Here is a 16,591-nt window from a genome sequence, read left to right as displayed (position 1 = left end):
TTAATTAATTAATTAATATATTAGATTATTATATATAATATGTATATTTTAATATAATAATAGGTCTATTAATTATTAGTAGTAGTAGTAGCAGCAGCAGCAGCAGCAGTATTAGTAGTATTGTTGTTGTTGTTGTTGTTGTTGAGATGTCACAGTTTTAAGTCTGGATGTCCAGAGCACATTCAGGGCTTTTCAGAGATACCAAATGTTTGGAGGTTTCACTGTGACCACGTCCTCTCCTTGGTCTTTAAAGATGGCTGACATTAATTTAGTGATACATCCTTATGGAAATATGATCATATTTTGCATTATCATTTAATCTGATTGATTTTCAAATTGTTAGTCATAAATAAAGATCTCAGGAAAATGTTATGGGGTTTCAAATCAAAATATGACTTTCTATTATGAAACAGGTCATCATTTCATACATGTCTACTGTAGAGGACACCAGGACTAAAAGCATGTTTATTACACATTTTAGAAGAGAGAGAAAAAAAATGAATAGGAAATAAATTATATATCCATATTCTTATGAAATATTAGATAATATTATGAAAATCCGGTCAGTTATTACTCCCATTATTACACTTCTTTTTTTTTTCAACACGCTGTCCCAACAGCACATTAATATGCAAATTATATACAGTGTTTAGATAACATTGTGTTTAATGGGAAAACAGTTTATGGAAATTTTACACACGTATTGTATAAAGCAAAATGGAATATCAAATCATTCTTTTATATCTTTTAAAACATATTTGACAATCATACTTATACAAAGTTCGGTATGAAACATAAAAATTGATTGGCGAGTTTTATTTATTTATTTATTTATTTATTTTTAATCCCATTGTTTTTAACTTTTCATGTCTATTCATGTCATTTTTTTTTTTTTTTTTTTTTTTTTGAAAAAACTGAGTCCTGGTGTCCTCTACAGAGGACATAGCATAACATATGAATAAAATATAATTTTTCAAAAACTGTTATTTTTCCATATTTTTGTTATTCTCTGAACAATGAGATGATGTGATGATGAGGGTGATATGATAGTGACTGGTGCCCAGTGTGTGCTGGCTTCACATTGCTGTGCTCTGTTGTGCTGTTACACTCTTCTTTACTCAGTTATTTGAGTATCACTCAGCTGCCGATCAATATTACTTTGAGTAATTATAAATAGCATTACAGGACGCAGTGACATCGCACAACAATGTTCAATCGTTTACTTACAGCTAGTGAAAATTAGCCTTCTCAGCAAATCCGTTTACCTGTACGGAGGCTGCTGGGAGAACGGTACGTCCTCAAAACCCGTTTGTTCTGGCTGATGCTCATGCTTATGTTGGATGGGTAGGTTTGTGATTTTAGCTTCAGCAATATTGTAGTGGGTCCTGTTATTTATGGGAGAAAACAGGATTTGCTTCCTGTATTAAACTGCTGTCTGTTATAAAAAGTGATGCTGCTTGGATACTTCTAGTCTTTTAGAATCCTGTACAAACGTTTACTTTAGTAACCAATACACAAACCCACTGTTACTGTTGTTATTTAGCCACCACTGTCGTCAAATTATAAGACTTTAAAAGTATGTGAAATTAAATGAAAAATAAAATGTATTTATTATGGTTTTACAGAAGGAACCATATCTATTTTTTTATAGTAACAGGTGGAACCATGCTTAGTGTGGTCCATTTTTGTGAAGAAAGATCGTTTAGCTATTTTCTATAAATAGTAGGCCTTTACCTAGATGTAAAATGTAATTTTCTTCAACAAATAAGCATAAATGGAGGTGCTTGGCCTTCAGAAAACATTTGTTAACATCAGCTAAATATGAGCTTGTTGTTGTTGTTTTGTTTCTTTTAAACGATGTCTCAATACAGTAGTAAACTTTCAGTGTTGTTAATAAAATTAACTAAAATTAAAACTGCATGATATTTTTGTTCATTAAACTGAAGATGAAATAAAATTAAATAAAATACAAATTAAAAATGTAAATAAAACCTTAAATATAAAAGTGAAAGAACTAGAAAAATGAAAGAAATGTCTTGGCAGTTGAAATAAAATGCGTTAAAGTTGAAATTACTAAAACTAAAACTGAAATACAAATAAAATAAAACTAAACAGAAGTGTTAAAAAGACCAAAGCAAAATAACTAAAACTGAAAATATAAAAATAAAAGATAATTCAAAAATATAGTAATAAATATGAAAGAAAATATATATATAATTTTGATTTAGGAGTTTGGGAAAGCCATTAAATTATTTTTTTAAAACACAATTACAATTAAATATCAGTTCAATACATAATTCCAAAATTCTGTCATATGTTATTTAAGTTTCATGGCTTTAATTGTTAAGATAAAGAATGTTAAGACATCCAGACCATTAGCTTATCTTGCATGTCTTCATGCAGGATTTTTGCGTCTAGTCATGGGACACCAAAATGTTTGTGTGGAATGTGCCTCTTTTTCCCTTTTTATTAACTGATTAATTAGTTTTACAGCTTGTAGGTAAGTGAGAAGTGTTCAGGAAATTCAGGTGACAGCTTTTGAATGCTTTTCCTCTGATCTTTCAGGTGCTGTGATGTGGAGGACAGGACCATCATGAGGGGACGGGTAACAGTGTACTCCGTGCCAGGCTGACCACACTGCATACAGGCCAAAGCTACTCTGAGTACACTAGGTGTGCCTGTGTGTGATGTGGATGTGAACAAGCACAGAGAATTAAGAGCACGACTGAAGGAGCTCACAGGACACAGTACCGTACCACAGATATCCTTCAATAACCTCTACGTGGGAAACAACGAGGACCTCCAGAACCTGGTGAGATAAGACACAGTAACTGACATATGATTTTTATATTGACTAACTGCTGACTTGATATGTAGTTCTTGTGTGTGTGTGTGTGTGTGTGTGTGTGTTCTTAGGATCCTGAGTGGCTGGAACGTCTCGTCCTGTCAGTAAGAGAGGAACCCGTGCCGCTGGACGCTCCTCCTGAGGAAAATAGCCTTGACTCTGATGGTGAGATTGATGGAGGTTTTCAGAAAAACAAACAAAAAAAAAACATGCTCACTTCCTTATATTAGTTGCTGGCCTAGAGTGTTGAAGGAATGGGGAAGGACTGCTATTTGTGTTGCCCCTTTTTTTTCTCTTTAAACTAAGTAACTGGGCAAGTTTTTTTTTTGTGCCTGCATTTAAGCCAACCTTTCCACATCACCAGCTGTTTCTCCACTAATATCTGCTGTTGTCAGACAAGGTTTATAGTGATGAAAGATAACTGAATCAGTCCATCCCCTAAAGGTCTACTTATTGTTCTAGTAGCCATATTTTATACAACTGGAAACTGTAAGTTTTTACTGGTTTGTGGTCTGCAAATATTTTATGCTTTTGAAAGAATTATCTTATTTGATCAAAAATACAATAAAAACAGCAATCATGTGAAATATTATTTCAATTTAAAAGAACTGTTCTCTATTAAAATATGTTTTAAAATGAAATTTGTCTTTCAATTTAATGCATCATTTCTCAATAAAGTATGAATTTAAGTAGTTTAACATAAATTCTGTTTATAAATTATGCTAAACTTTTGGTATCGTATTCTACATTTCTAGTGTTATTCAGATGAATTTGAAGTGTGGGAGGGAAGTAAAGCGAGGTGATTGTTGGGTCTGAGCTGCTGTGCAGAGAGAAGGGTGTGGGCAGCTGCATTCAGCTCTCTCTGTGTCAGCAAGCCAACTGAAACCTTTTTTCAAAACATTGAAGGAATATATTTGGGTGTAAATTAATTATCTCTTTTTATATAAAGCCACAAACAGGTTAGTTATGACTAGGACAGCAAACTAAATTTGTATGGGATGAGTCATGACTTACTGTAGAACCTGTAGAGCCCTGCCTCACTGCCTTATAATAACACTTATAATATATAGTAACTACAATGTTTCCGAGCTTATTTTAAAGTGTTAAAAGGAAAAATGGACATTTATGTTATAAAGTCTCAGATTTGAACCTGAACCCTGTGTTCAGACACAGCCCCAGTCTATTATTGAACAGTAACGATGAGTTCCTGCCCACAAAGACATTTTATGTTTACTTACTGTGAAAAATAATACTGTTTGCCATTGGTGTTGGCTCTCATAGATTGTTCTGGCTCAACTCGCCTTTGTAGATAGGAAGGAAGCGTCTGAAATTACCCAGAGTTGGATGGTGAGGAAGCATTTGAACTCTGTGACTGGCTATACAAAGGCAGTTTGATTACAGAAACGTCTTATTTAAGCCTCACCTCTGGAGAAACAGCAGCATAATGAAGGGCTTAGGCCCACTGCTATATAGTTTCATCTTTCTCATTGGAAACCTTATCTTTCTGTCCTCACTTTTCTTAAATGCTTGTCTAGACCAGTTTGTGTTTTGCATGCATCTCTAAAGCACGAAGCTTGGGGGTCCACTCAAAGATTCTTTAATCATTTATTATGATATTAGTTTCCTGCTTGTTATTATTAAAGTGTTTGTAGGGCAGCACTGTTTTGATGTTCTTCAATCATTCTGCTCAGAGTTTGTTCTAAACCTCTGATATTGAGAATTAAACTGCAGCCAATTAAGTTTTCAATATACAGACGCCTTTATCATGTATTATTTTTTAAATAATTTTAGAATAATGTTTATAAATAATAATAAATATCATTTATCAAGTTTTATACTTTCCTACTTAGATGTGCTGTCTATTTTTAGTTTTTGTAATTAGGGCTTCACAATTATTTAAATTAATAATCAGGATTGCGGTTACAGGTGCAGCAATGAATTAATCATGACAAGTGTCAATTACAGCGTTCCAGACTACACACATTGCATCAAAATGTGTTACTAAATGTTTTTTTGTTTTTTTTGAAGATGCTGAACTTTTTAACATCAGATTTAATGTTCAAAAGTTTGGGGTCGATAAGTTTTATTTTTATGTTTTTGAAAGAAGTCTTTTTTGTTCACCAAGGCTGCATTTATTTGATGAACAATACATAAGAAAATGTAAAATGGTGAAATATCATTCCAATTCAAAATAACTGTTTTCTATTTGAATATATTATAAAATGTGATTTCTTCCTGTGATGCAAAGCTGAAAAAATAAAATAAAAAATTCTTACTATCATTAATGTCAAAACCAGTTATGCTGCCTAATATCCTTTAGTGGAAACCATGATACTTTTTTTGCAATATTTTTTGATGAATAGAAACTTCAAAACAACATAATTTATTTAAAATAGTAATCTTTTGTATCATTTATATTGTATAATTTTAAGCATCCTTGCTGAATAAAAGTATTAATTTCTTCAAAATCGTACTGACTCTGAATGTTTTGAACAATTATGATTTTTCATAATTGTGTAGCCCTATTTATAAAGTGTTTTAAGACTGAAATGATAGAATTGAAATAATATGACAACAACAATGACATCTTCATAATATTTGCTTACAGATTTTCAGTCAATCTTCTTTCTTAAAGGGGTCATTGGGTCATGCGGAGTTGTTTGAACTGAAATGCGTGTTGGCAGTGTGTGTACACAACCACCCTATAATGATAAAAATGTCCCCTATCTTAAATCGAGCCGATCTCAGTCATTCTTATTCTCATTGTTTGTGACACTTGCCCAAAGCAGCCTGCGAGCTCTCGGAGGCACTGAGGAATCTGACGCTGAAACTCTACTCTGATCATCTCTCTGAAGATGGCAAGGTAACGCACCGTTTCTCCATCTCATCACTCGCTGCATATCAAACAGCAAGACCATGTTCAATGGATTCGCCACAGACACGAATGCAGCATGCACTTGATATTTGATGTTTGTGACGGTGAATGACCTGAGGAGTGTTATGCCACATTATGTTTTAAATAAGAAAGGTACGTGTCATTGTGACTGTCTGGGTCTCCACTTTTGACCAGACAGTTGATTACAAGGCCATGTCCCGGAGCCTGTGCTTCGAGCGGTACTGTGATCTAGCTGTCCAGCTTCAGCGTGTGGAGCTGCTGTCTCTGAGTCGTGAAGAGAAACTGGCTTTCTTTGCATCTGGGCTTTCCCAAAAACATATGGCAAAGGTATCGGGTAAGAGGAGTGGAGATTTTGTGTTTTTTGATCAACAGTAAAAAGTGGAAATGTGAAATGCTCTCAGTTCTTGTGCATTTGGTCTGTTGTTCTCCAGTTCTTCAACTATGTGAGCTACTTTATTGGTGGTGAGGTGTTCACACTGCAGGATATTGAAAATGGAGTGCTTAGAGGAAATCGAAAAGGTGTGGCGCAACTACATGAAGCACTTTTCCAGGAACGACCCTCGGCTGCAGGTATCCCAAAAAGAGGATATACCATTCTGTGTATATATTATATAATACATTTTTAAATGGCCATCTATGGTTCTATGAAGAATCTTTAACATCTATGGAATCATTCTTGTTTCATTCCAAAGTTCTTTTTAGTGGAAAAGTGTTCTTTAGATTATTAAAATTTCTTCACACTAAGAAAAAATGGTTATTTAAGAATTTAAAGGTTCTTTAGGGAACCAAAAATGTTTTTTTTTTTCCTTCTATGGAATCATGGTGAAAACCCCCATTTTGGTTCTTTTTAAATACTGTGTGTCATCTATGAATTCTGATTTTTATTGCCTTTGATTAATGGCAAAAAAGTACCAGATTCCTAGCAACAACAACATTTTCAGAGGTTTAAGAAGTTTCCAGGTGAATTTATTTCATTTCCAGGCAAAAATATTTCAAAATTTCAAAAATATTTATTTTATTAAGCCTATAAAATAAAGAAAATACTTTTAAATAAAAGATATTAGGGCTGTGAAAAGACAGACTGAAAATAGATTAAAATAGTTTTAAAAAAAGGTCTTTTTTAATTAATTATTATTTATTTATTTTTTTTAATTAATGGCTTAACCAATTTACTGAAAGATATGTTTTAAGTGTAAGTCTAACCCTGTCAATTCATGTTGATTATACCAGTTTATACATTTCAAATATTTGGAGTCAGTAAGATGTTTTTTTTTTTTGTGTGTGTGTGTGTGTGTGTGTGTGTAAGAAAGAAGGCAAGGACACATTAAATAGATCAAAAGTAACAGTAAAGACATGTAAAATGTTACAAAAGATTTCTGTTTTCAAATAAATGCTGTTCTTTTTGAACTTTCTTTTCATCAAAAACTCATGAAACAATTACGATACTACAACTGTTTCAACCCGATCTCACGGCAATTCGTACATATTTTACGAGGTGGCTAATTCGTACGAATTCGTACGACCACACTCGTACAAATTCATACGATTTTTGCCAAATCGTACGTATTTTACGAGTTGCACATTCGTATGAATTTGTACGAATGACCTACACCAAACCCCGCCCCTAAACCTACCCGTCAGTGGGGTCTAGCCAAATCGTACGAAATCGTACGAGTGAGGTCGTACAAATTCGTACGAATTAGCCACCTCGTAAAATACGTACGAATTGGTCGTGAGATAGCGTTGACTGTTTTCAAGATTGATAATAATAAATGTTTCTTGAGCACCAAATCAGAATATTAGAATGATTTCTGAAGGATCATGTGAATTATTATTACAATTTTACATAACTATTTTCTACCTTAGAATATTTTCAAATGCAATTTATTTATGTGATGCAAAGCTGATTACTACTTGGTGAGCAAAAGAGACTGCTTTCAAAAACATAAAGTGAAAGTGGTGACATTTGTCAAGTATGGTAACCCATACTCGAAATTGGTGCTCTGCATTTAACCCATCCAAGTGCACACACACAGCAGTGAGAAGTGAACACACCGTGAACACACACCCGGAGCAGTGGGCAGCTATATCCAGTGCCCGGGGAGCAACTGGGGGGTTCAGTGCCTTGCTCAAGGGCACTTCAGCCATGGGTATTGAGGGTGGAAGAGAGCGCTGTTCATGCACTCCCTCCCACCTACAACTCCTGCCAGCACCGAGACTCGAACCTACGACCTTCTGGTTACCAGTCCAATTCTCTAACCATTAGGCCACAGCTGCCCCCTTATAAAAGAATCAACGCCAAACTTTTGAACAGTAGTGTACTGAAATTTTGGAGGGACTCAAGACAAAAAAAAGGCTGAGAAACACTGGAATAAAAGTTGTCTGTGAATGCTATTAATATGAGTAATGTGTGTCTTCATCCATTAGGTGGCACTTCCTGATGTTGAGCCTCTCATTCATTTTGCGCTGAACTGTGGTGCAAAGGGCTGCCCTTCAATTAAGACATACACACCACAGGTTAATATTCTCATTCACAATATCTATAAATGTATATACATTCTTTCTGACAGTGTAAAGCATATTGTGTTTTATAGTAAAAGTTTCTGCATGTGTCACTTCAGGACATTGATAGTCAGTTGTGTTCTGCAGCAGAAGCGTTCCTGGAGAATGATGACAGCTGTGGGATTGACAGTGTGGGACGAGAAGTGAAACTCAGCCAGATCTTTAAGTGGTACAAGGCAGATTTTGGAGGCACTGATGAAAAGGTATTACTAAAATATATCATCACTCTCAATTCATGCACATGGAAGATGATCTTGTGGTTTGCATTTAAAGCAATAGTTCACCCAAAAAATAAATAATTCCAAGCTGCTCTTTTCCATACAGTGCAAGTGTTTGTTGGTTCTGTCTTTAAACATACTCAGTTATTAATCTTTTCTTTTTTCAGCTGCTGAACTGGGTGTTTGACCATATGGGAGCATCACAGAAGAAGAGGACTCTACAGGCTCTGCTGTCAGAAGGAAAGGTCAAAGTGAGCTATCTGCCCTATGACTGGTCTATAAACAGCACAGACTGAACTAAACCTCATTCTCTCAATCACTGACTCGTTGTGGGTTCTGTGAGACGAGTGATTCAAAGCAGAACTGTACCCTGAAACTATGCATTTCGATCCCTTTACCTTGTTCTTCCACCTCCCAAAGGGCAATGTGATACTGTAGCCTAATATTTCTGACAAAATTTTATACCTATAATTGTATTGCAGTGTTTTGCACTGATTATTATGCAGTTACATGTTTTATTCTCATGCAAGGATGTCTTTAATTTATCTGCATTATTATGTGTATTGTAATGTATCTATATCAATTTTTTATTTTTTTTAATACAAAGTTTTCAGCAACACTATAAAAAACAAAAAAGAACCCATGGAACTTAAGGAAACATACTTGCACAGATTGAGCTATCGTGCATATTGCTTGTAGTATATCATTTTTCAAAAGTAAGGAAAAATAATAATTTATATATATAGTATATATATATGGATGGTTCAAAGATTGTTTTAAGCGCTTTTAAAATAATGTCTAAATCCACAGAAATACATATAAATATAAATTTTAAATATCTATCTATTCACAATGTTGATGTAATGAATAGTTTTTGTCTTAATTTACTTACCCATTATATTACTCTATACTTTTTTCATTTATTTTATTAAACAAAAAGTGGATGGCAATTTATTTAAACTACCATAAAGGGAAAAAAACATCATAAAAGTATACAATATGACTTTTAAGCTATATTCCAAGTCTTAAAAGAGGTATTTGATAGCTTTATATGATGATTAGATTAAAATAATTCACTGATATTTTTAATTTGCTGTGCATTCACTGTTTCAGAGTTCACATGTTTTTCTCAAAAAGTCTTTAGGGAAACGCGTAGGACATGGAAGATTTTGAGACATGGATTAGTTTGTGCATCTTTCATGCTGTTTGTTGTACTGTTGACTCTCACTCTGTCTGAATGATGGATGTCTTCAGCAGGGAAGCGAGCAGCGTACACATCAGATCATCAGAATGACACCAGCCAGTAGCATATAATACTTTTAGTAATGCATGATGTTATTCGATCAATTAGTGAAAGGGCGTCAGGGCTGATGGAATCTCATAACTGGTTTCTCATAAACACAGCCTGTTTCATATGATGCGGCTGAGTCAATGCCTGATTTGATCAAGGGTTAACAAGAATTCCCATAATATTTTTATAGAAAATGAGATCCAGACTAAAACTTTCTGAAAATCGATTCACCGTCTGTCTTGCTTTAGGCAGAGAAAATCCTCCAGAACTTTTTTTTTTTAATCTGTGAGCAACACAGATTGCTGTCTTAATAGATGTTGATTTTCCTATAGGCATGTAATTTAATAGTAATGCATGTGATACTATAGAATAGAATTGCAAGGGCTGACACTGTGGGATGAGATGCATGAGTAAAATGAGGTTCAGTACCTCCTGTTTCAGACAGTGCCTTTTCAGCGATGCATGAGACTCATAGAGTCATATTCCTCCACTCGACCGCACATCCCATTGCTTCAGGAAATCAGCTCATTTGAAACGTTCATCTGCAAGCGGGGAGATTTCTAAATCAGAGCTCACCCATGAGAACGTCCCAGAGTTTACTCATCCTTTTCTCTTTTACTGTAAGGAAGGATATCAATGCAATGCAATGAACCTAAATGTCAAGACTGGACTGATTCTTATGCATGGAGATTATTTATATGATCTAGAGCAATACTGCGCTGTCTTTTCTAAATAAACGACAATGATAAAATATGAAGTATGCACTTATTTTTGTTGAGATGAAAAGCAGGTGCCCAGTTTGAGCTAATGTAAATAATAAAATGCAGCTTAGCATCATGCATCGTTACTGCAGAAAATAAGTGGAGTCATATTTAAAGGAAAGAGAAAATGCTTTTCATGTCTTTTGTTGTTTAAGTCAAACTCCAATGAAGCTGTATTTTAGAGCAAATTCATCTGTCCCTTGGTCCCAAATTAGACAGATGTAACATGGACAGGTTGAATTGTGCCAAACACATACATTATGCTTTCAATTATTGACTGCTGATAGCATGAAACCATTGAAATTTAAGACATTTAGAAACCAAATGACATGCAAAACATTTTTTTTTCATATTGTTTTGCCTGTGAAGTTCGCTGTAATATTAATAAATTTTGTTTGCTTGCTTTGTACAGAACCAGTTTGGGTCGCCATTTGATGTCCAATGTACATTCTGGGTTCTGAAGCAACACCGGTTGAAAATCACTGACCTGTTGCAGTGTGTGTGATACTCAGGGGGAGGCACTGTTGCTTTATGTTCAATTTCACTAAAAAAAATCCATGTTTATAGATGTTTATGTACAGATCTAATAATGATCAATGAGAAAGAGAACTGATTTTTTAAATGTATATATTATGCAACTTTTTTTATTTGAGTTTATGTTAAAAATCTGAGTCAAACGTGAAACTAAGAGTTAACGTGACCTTCAGAATGTTTTAGTGTTTGGTTTGTCTCTCTTTTGCTTCACTTCAGCTGCATGAACTGCTCAAGTTGATCATGTTTTCCGGTATGATTTAAGATGATCTAATGAAGATACTGTAGATAAAGCAAAAACATCTGTCTGTACAAAGGAGACAAATGCAATGTCATTTTAGTTTTTATTAAGATACTATAATATAATAATCATGTTTTATAAAACATTTTCTGTTTTCATTTTAATTTTAGTTAACATTTTAGTAATTTTGTTGTGCATTAAAATGAGAAATTATTTTTATATTAAAAAATTATATATTTTTTATTTTATTTCATTTAACATTTCTTTTAATTTGAAATAATATTTTTAATGTTTTTTATGGTTTAGTTTTAGGTTTAGTTAACTAATAACCCTGGTCACATGGTAACATTTGCCTTCTTGACTGTATGTATGTATAAGGGTATATACATTTTTTAAGTAACTTTTCTTTGTTTCAAGTTTTTCTAAATACTAAAATTCAATAGCATGTTTAAATTCTCAGATTCTCAACATGGCCTGGATTTGAACGGCACAATATATTAAATTCTGGATAGTCATCGCTGTCATGCATACTTAGTACATTATGTCTAAAATGAAAATGGCACTGTTACACCATCCTGCAGTCTTAATTTTGAACATTATAAGATTTTGCAGGCTGTTGTGAAGCTTTTTGCACCGCTGTTGTCTTGAGCATCATTTGAGCTTATGACTGTGAGATTGGCTAATTCTTCAGGCCACCAACCACAGCACTGTTGTTTCTCACGATACGCGTCGAATGCCACAACATATTAACCGCAGTTGATGAGCTCACTTTGCCACACTGCATGCGCAGACATGCTAAATAAAACCAGAAGATTTAAATACCAGTTGTTGTCAAATGAGCAGAAGCAACATAAAACAAAAATATTGTAGATAAATTAAGCCTTTGAAGAGCCACATATGACTCAGATGTAATGTGTGGTAAACAAGTTTTTTGGAAAGAAAAGTATTTTTACAATAATGTTGATGTAAACAACTTTATAAACATTAAAAAAAAAAAAAAAAAAAACATTCAAGAGGTCACAGCAGAAAGACATGTACAGTCATGGCCAAACAATGTGGATGGACCTGAGGCACAGGTCCGTGCATAGCAATCTTGGGACATACAGTATAGAAAACTATTTTCTTTTATCTGCATTTGACAGGAATTCCTCTGGTGAATTTTAATAGGCTCAACCGATTTGGGTTAAGAAATGTATTATGTGTCATGTAGAGAAGGGTAGAGTACATCTATCTGAAAGTTTAATATGCCATTTGTGCTACTATTTTTTAGACTTCCATCAGCTAATTTTGTTTGGTAAAAAACAAAGGTGGTCTTATATTCTTGGACTTTGCATTTAAGCCCACAGGCTTGATGAAAACCTTCGTGCAAAGCAAGTCCATTTTGACTGGGTGGTTATTGTTTAGGTCGCTGATGTTAGCTGATTTTCAACAATTTGAAGAAAAGTTCAAAAATAGGTTTTGAATGAATGCTGAAGTGAGAGAATCAGCGGTTTGTCATGCAGTTTTGTCTTTTGTTAACAAAGCACCAAGATCTCCATTTTCTGAGAACTACTGAAGAAATTCTCAGTAACGTGTGTTGAATGTGTTCTGTGCCAACACAAACTCATGGTAATTCATAACTATGTTATGATTTGGCTAATTCATATGAATTCATACAATGCCATTTGTACCTTTTTTTTCTTAAAAACACGAAGATTTTTTCTTTTTTTTAAGTTGTTTTGTTGTATGGTGTATATTGGATTACTTGTGAATTACTGTTATGTTTTTATCAGCTGGTTGGACTCTCATTCTGACGGCACCCATTCACTGCAGAGGATCCATTGGTGAGCAAGTAATGTAATTCTACATTTCTCCAAATCTGTTCCGATTAAACAAACTCATCTACATCTGGGATGACCTAAGTGTGAGAACATTTTACAGCTTTTCTCTGTCGATTTGACACTTTTTTCCAATGTAATGTTAATGTTAACGCAGCTATCTAACACAAATTTGTCTAAAAGGGGTCCTATTATGCTCTTTTACAAAGTTTCGATTTTGTTTTGGGGGTGTACTAGAACATGCTCTTATGCTTGGTGATTCGAAAAACTCATTATTTTTCACATAATTTACATTATTAAAATACCTTTGTCCCCAGCCTGGCACAAACGGCTCAAATAGATCCGGGTTTGATGAAGGCCCGCGTTCCAAAAAACTAAATGTGTTGTGATTGGTTAGCTGTCCCAGTGCGTTGTGATTGACGAACAGCTTAGATGGTGTTTCAGTTCTGCCTGCCCCTTGCCAAAGCAGGAAGTTCCGTGTGCTCTGGTATAGTTAAGGATGGCGTCAATATTACCATTTCAATTTGAGCCGGATTCAGACCCCGAGAATATTGAACAAGAGGATCGCGCAGAACTTTTGCACGCACAGATATGGATGGACATGGCAAAAATGTTACGCTACAGCAGCTCTTCTTCTTCTTTGTTTTCTCTGATGCACTAACTCTGCAGCAGAACTTCTTCATCATCGTCGTCTTGTCTGATGTACTCAACCAAGCATTCTAGCCACAACCTCGTCCCTCCCCACCCCCCAACCATTCGAATTTCCATAGTCAGGAATTATTTTAAATATATTCTAATGGGTCGATTTGTGACATCACAAAACCCCGGGAAAACAACACTGTAGACCAAATGAGCCGTTTGTTGAAAATGGAAAAATATGAAATCTTCCTTTGGAGTGGACTTTGAGATTTGTAACTTTGTAGATCTTTTTTATGCCCAAACATACACACTATACACACTATTTGTGGGGAAGTCGTGGCCTAATGGTTAGAGAGTCGGACTTGCAATCCAAGGGTTGCGAGTTCGAGTCTCGGGCCGGCAGGAATTGTAGGTGGGGGGAGTGAATGTACAGCGCTCTCCACCCTCAATACCATGACTGAGGTGCCCTTGAGCAAGGCTCCGAACCCCCAACTGCTCCCCGGGCGCCGCAGCATAAATGGCTGGCCGCTGCTCGGGGTGTGTGTTCACGGTGTGTGTGTGTTCACTGCTGTGTGTGTGCACTTTGGATGGGTTAAAAGCAGAGCACGAATTCCAAGTATGGGTTACCATACTTGGCTGTATGTCACGTCACTTTTTCAAATATTTTTTTTTCACTATACACAGACTAAAATTCAAAAAGTGAAAAAGCATAATAGGACCCCTTTAACCAAACTGCAATTTTTCTAGTAATGCGTTTATTAAAAGTAAATATTAGCATCAAGTCTATAGGTGTTCTTTATTGATTAGAAAACATATTTAGTGGTGGATGCACAAAAAAGCTTATGAAAATACATATTTATTGCAATTCTTCAACAGAGTTTTGTTTTATATCTACTTTGTATATCTAAACGAAATAAAAATTAGTTATCCAACACCTATCACCCATGTGAAAAACGAATGCCTTTTAAACTTAAAATTTGGTTGTGCAACCTTTAGCTGCAAGAACATGTATCCCTCATTCCCTGAAGGAGGGAATGGACATGTCACATCGATGACCAACAAAGTGGGGATCTCGCCAGAGAGACAAATCTACTTTGAGTGTAAACTAAATAAGCCAATGCACATTGGCATCCTATAGTGTGAGTATAAATAGGAAACAGGTACAATGCATACTCAGGTTTTCATTTCACTGAGCTGGTAACCTGGCCTCCCAGAGTTGGTACAGCAACTGTGGTGATGGGACGTGTCGTCTCCGTTCCCTCCTTCAGGGAAAAATGGTTACAAACGTAACCCATACGTTCCTTTTTAGTCGGTCACTTTTGACATCAAATCGATGACCATCAAATTAGGGATCCCTACCAAAGTGCCACAGATACTGCCCTTCCAATGTCCTGTGCAAGCCACCTGCGCCTCTTGTTAGAGTGTAGGCAAGGGCTCACACCATTAAGGCTAGTCACTGTTGTCTCTGCACTACCCACTCAGTGAGATTTGAATAACACTGGGAAAACATAACTGTTCCATTAGAACAGGAACATTGCGGAGATCCCATACTCCCCGCAGGAGGTTCCAGGTGGGACTTACACATATGGATTAACCCCTTACGGTCTCTGTACATGTGGAAGATTTAGAGGTGGTTGTGACCCATTTGCAGGGAAAGCAGAGAAGGTATGTCAGGGAAACACAGGCTTAAAGCTATACCGTGGAAGAATACACATATGGGATCCCGTCAGGGTCACTACATATGGCAATCAGCATTCCACCAGTTTTCAAGAAGACATTCCGCCACATCTGGCTGCCAAGGGGATGGAGAAGCTCGACAGGGTCTGCAATATGGAACTCTCTGGAGCAAATATCACAAATTGTGACAGCAATACTAAAGCACAGATGGGACAGAGCAAAGCTAGGGCTAGGTCTGCCTCCTCTGGGGGCAGCGCTTGCAGGTTCACTACCTGATCTCTGAAGGGAGTAATAGGAACCTTGGGCACATAGTCAGGCCGAGGTCTCAGAGTTACCTGACAGTCACCCAGCCCAAAATCTAGGCAAAATTCGTTAACCCGAAAATGCCTACATGAAGGTTAATACGAGCAAAGCCTTCATTGAAAGAAACTTCAGCTCGACTGACTGCAAAATCTCAAATGACCCCTGCTGGAGTCCTCTGAGCACCCGACTCAGGTCTTAAGAGGGTATAGAGGGAGGACGAGGAGGATTCTGCCCCCCCCCCCCCCAATGATGACTAGGTTATGCTTCCTTACTGTTTTACTGTCCACTGGATCATGGTGTGCTGAGATCACAGTGACATAAGGGTGTAGAAAGACAGCCTTCGCTCCAACCCTTGCTGTAGAAAGGAAAGCACCGCCCTGATCGAGCATCCCCGGGGGTCCTCTCTCTGAGTAGATCCTTCTACAGAGGAATCGGCCAGGGAGGGGCTGTCACAAGGAGTATCAGTTCTGGGAGCCAGGTCCAGTTGAGCCAGAAGGGCGCAATGAGCAGGACCTGCTCCTCGTCCTCCCTGATTTTGCACAGTGTCTGTGCAAGAAGGCTCACTGGGGGAAACGCATACTTGCCCAGGCCCCGAGGTGCCGAGGTACTGAGTGTTTCCTCAGTCAGGGAGTAAAACAGCTTGCAGTGAGAGGTTTCTGGAGAGGCAAACAGGTCTACCTGTGAGCACCTCTGAAACGTCTCCAAATCAGCTGGACTATCTGAGGACGGAGTCTCCATTCCCCGGAACTTGACAGCTCGTCGGCTGCACAGTTGAGCAGACTCGGAATGTGAATGGCACAAGGTGACCTC

At 36.4% G+C, this 16,591-nt stretch overlaps 1 pseudogene; it reads left to right on the top strand.

The window, feature by feature from the left end:
• Positions 1 to 1,333: 1,333 nt before the first annotated feature.
• Positions 1,334 to 10,602, top strand: LOC122138440 (annotated as a pseudogene).
• The last annotated feature ends 5,989 nt before the right edge of the window (positions 10,603 to 16,591 follow it).

Source organism: Cyprinus carpio, chromosome B9, assembly GCF_018340385.1.
Source record: "Cyprinus carpio isolate SPL01 chromosome B9, ASM1834038v1, whole genome shotgun sequence".
Lineage (NCBI taxonomy): Eukaryota > Metazoa > Chordata > Actinopteri > Cypriniformes > Cyprinidae > Cyprinus > Cyprinus carpio.
This window is presented reverse-complemented; position numbering and strand designations above follow the sequence as displayed.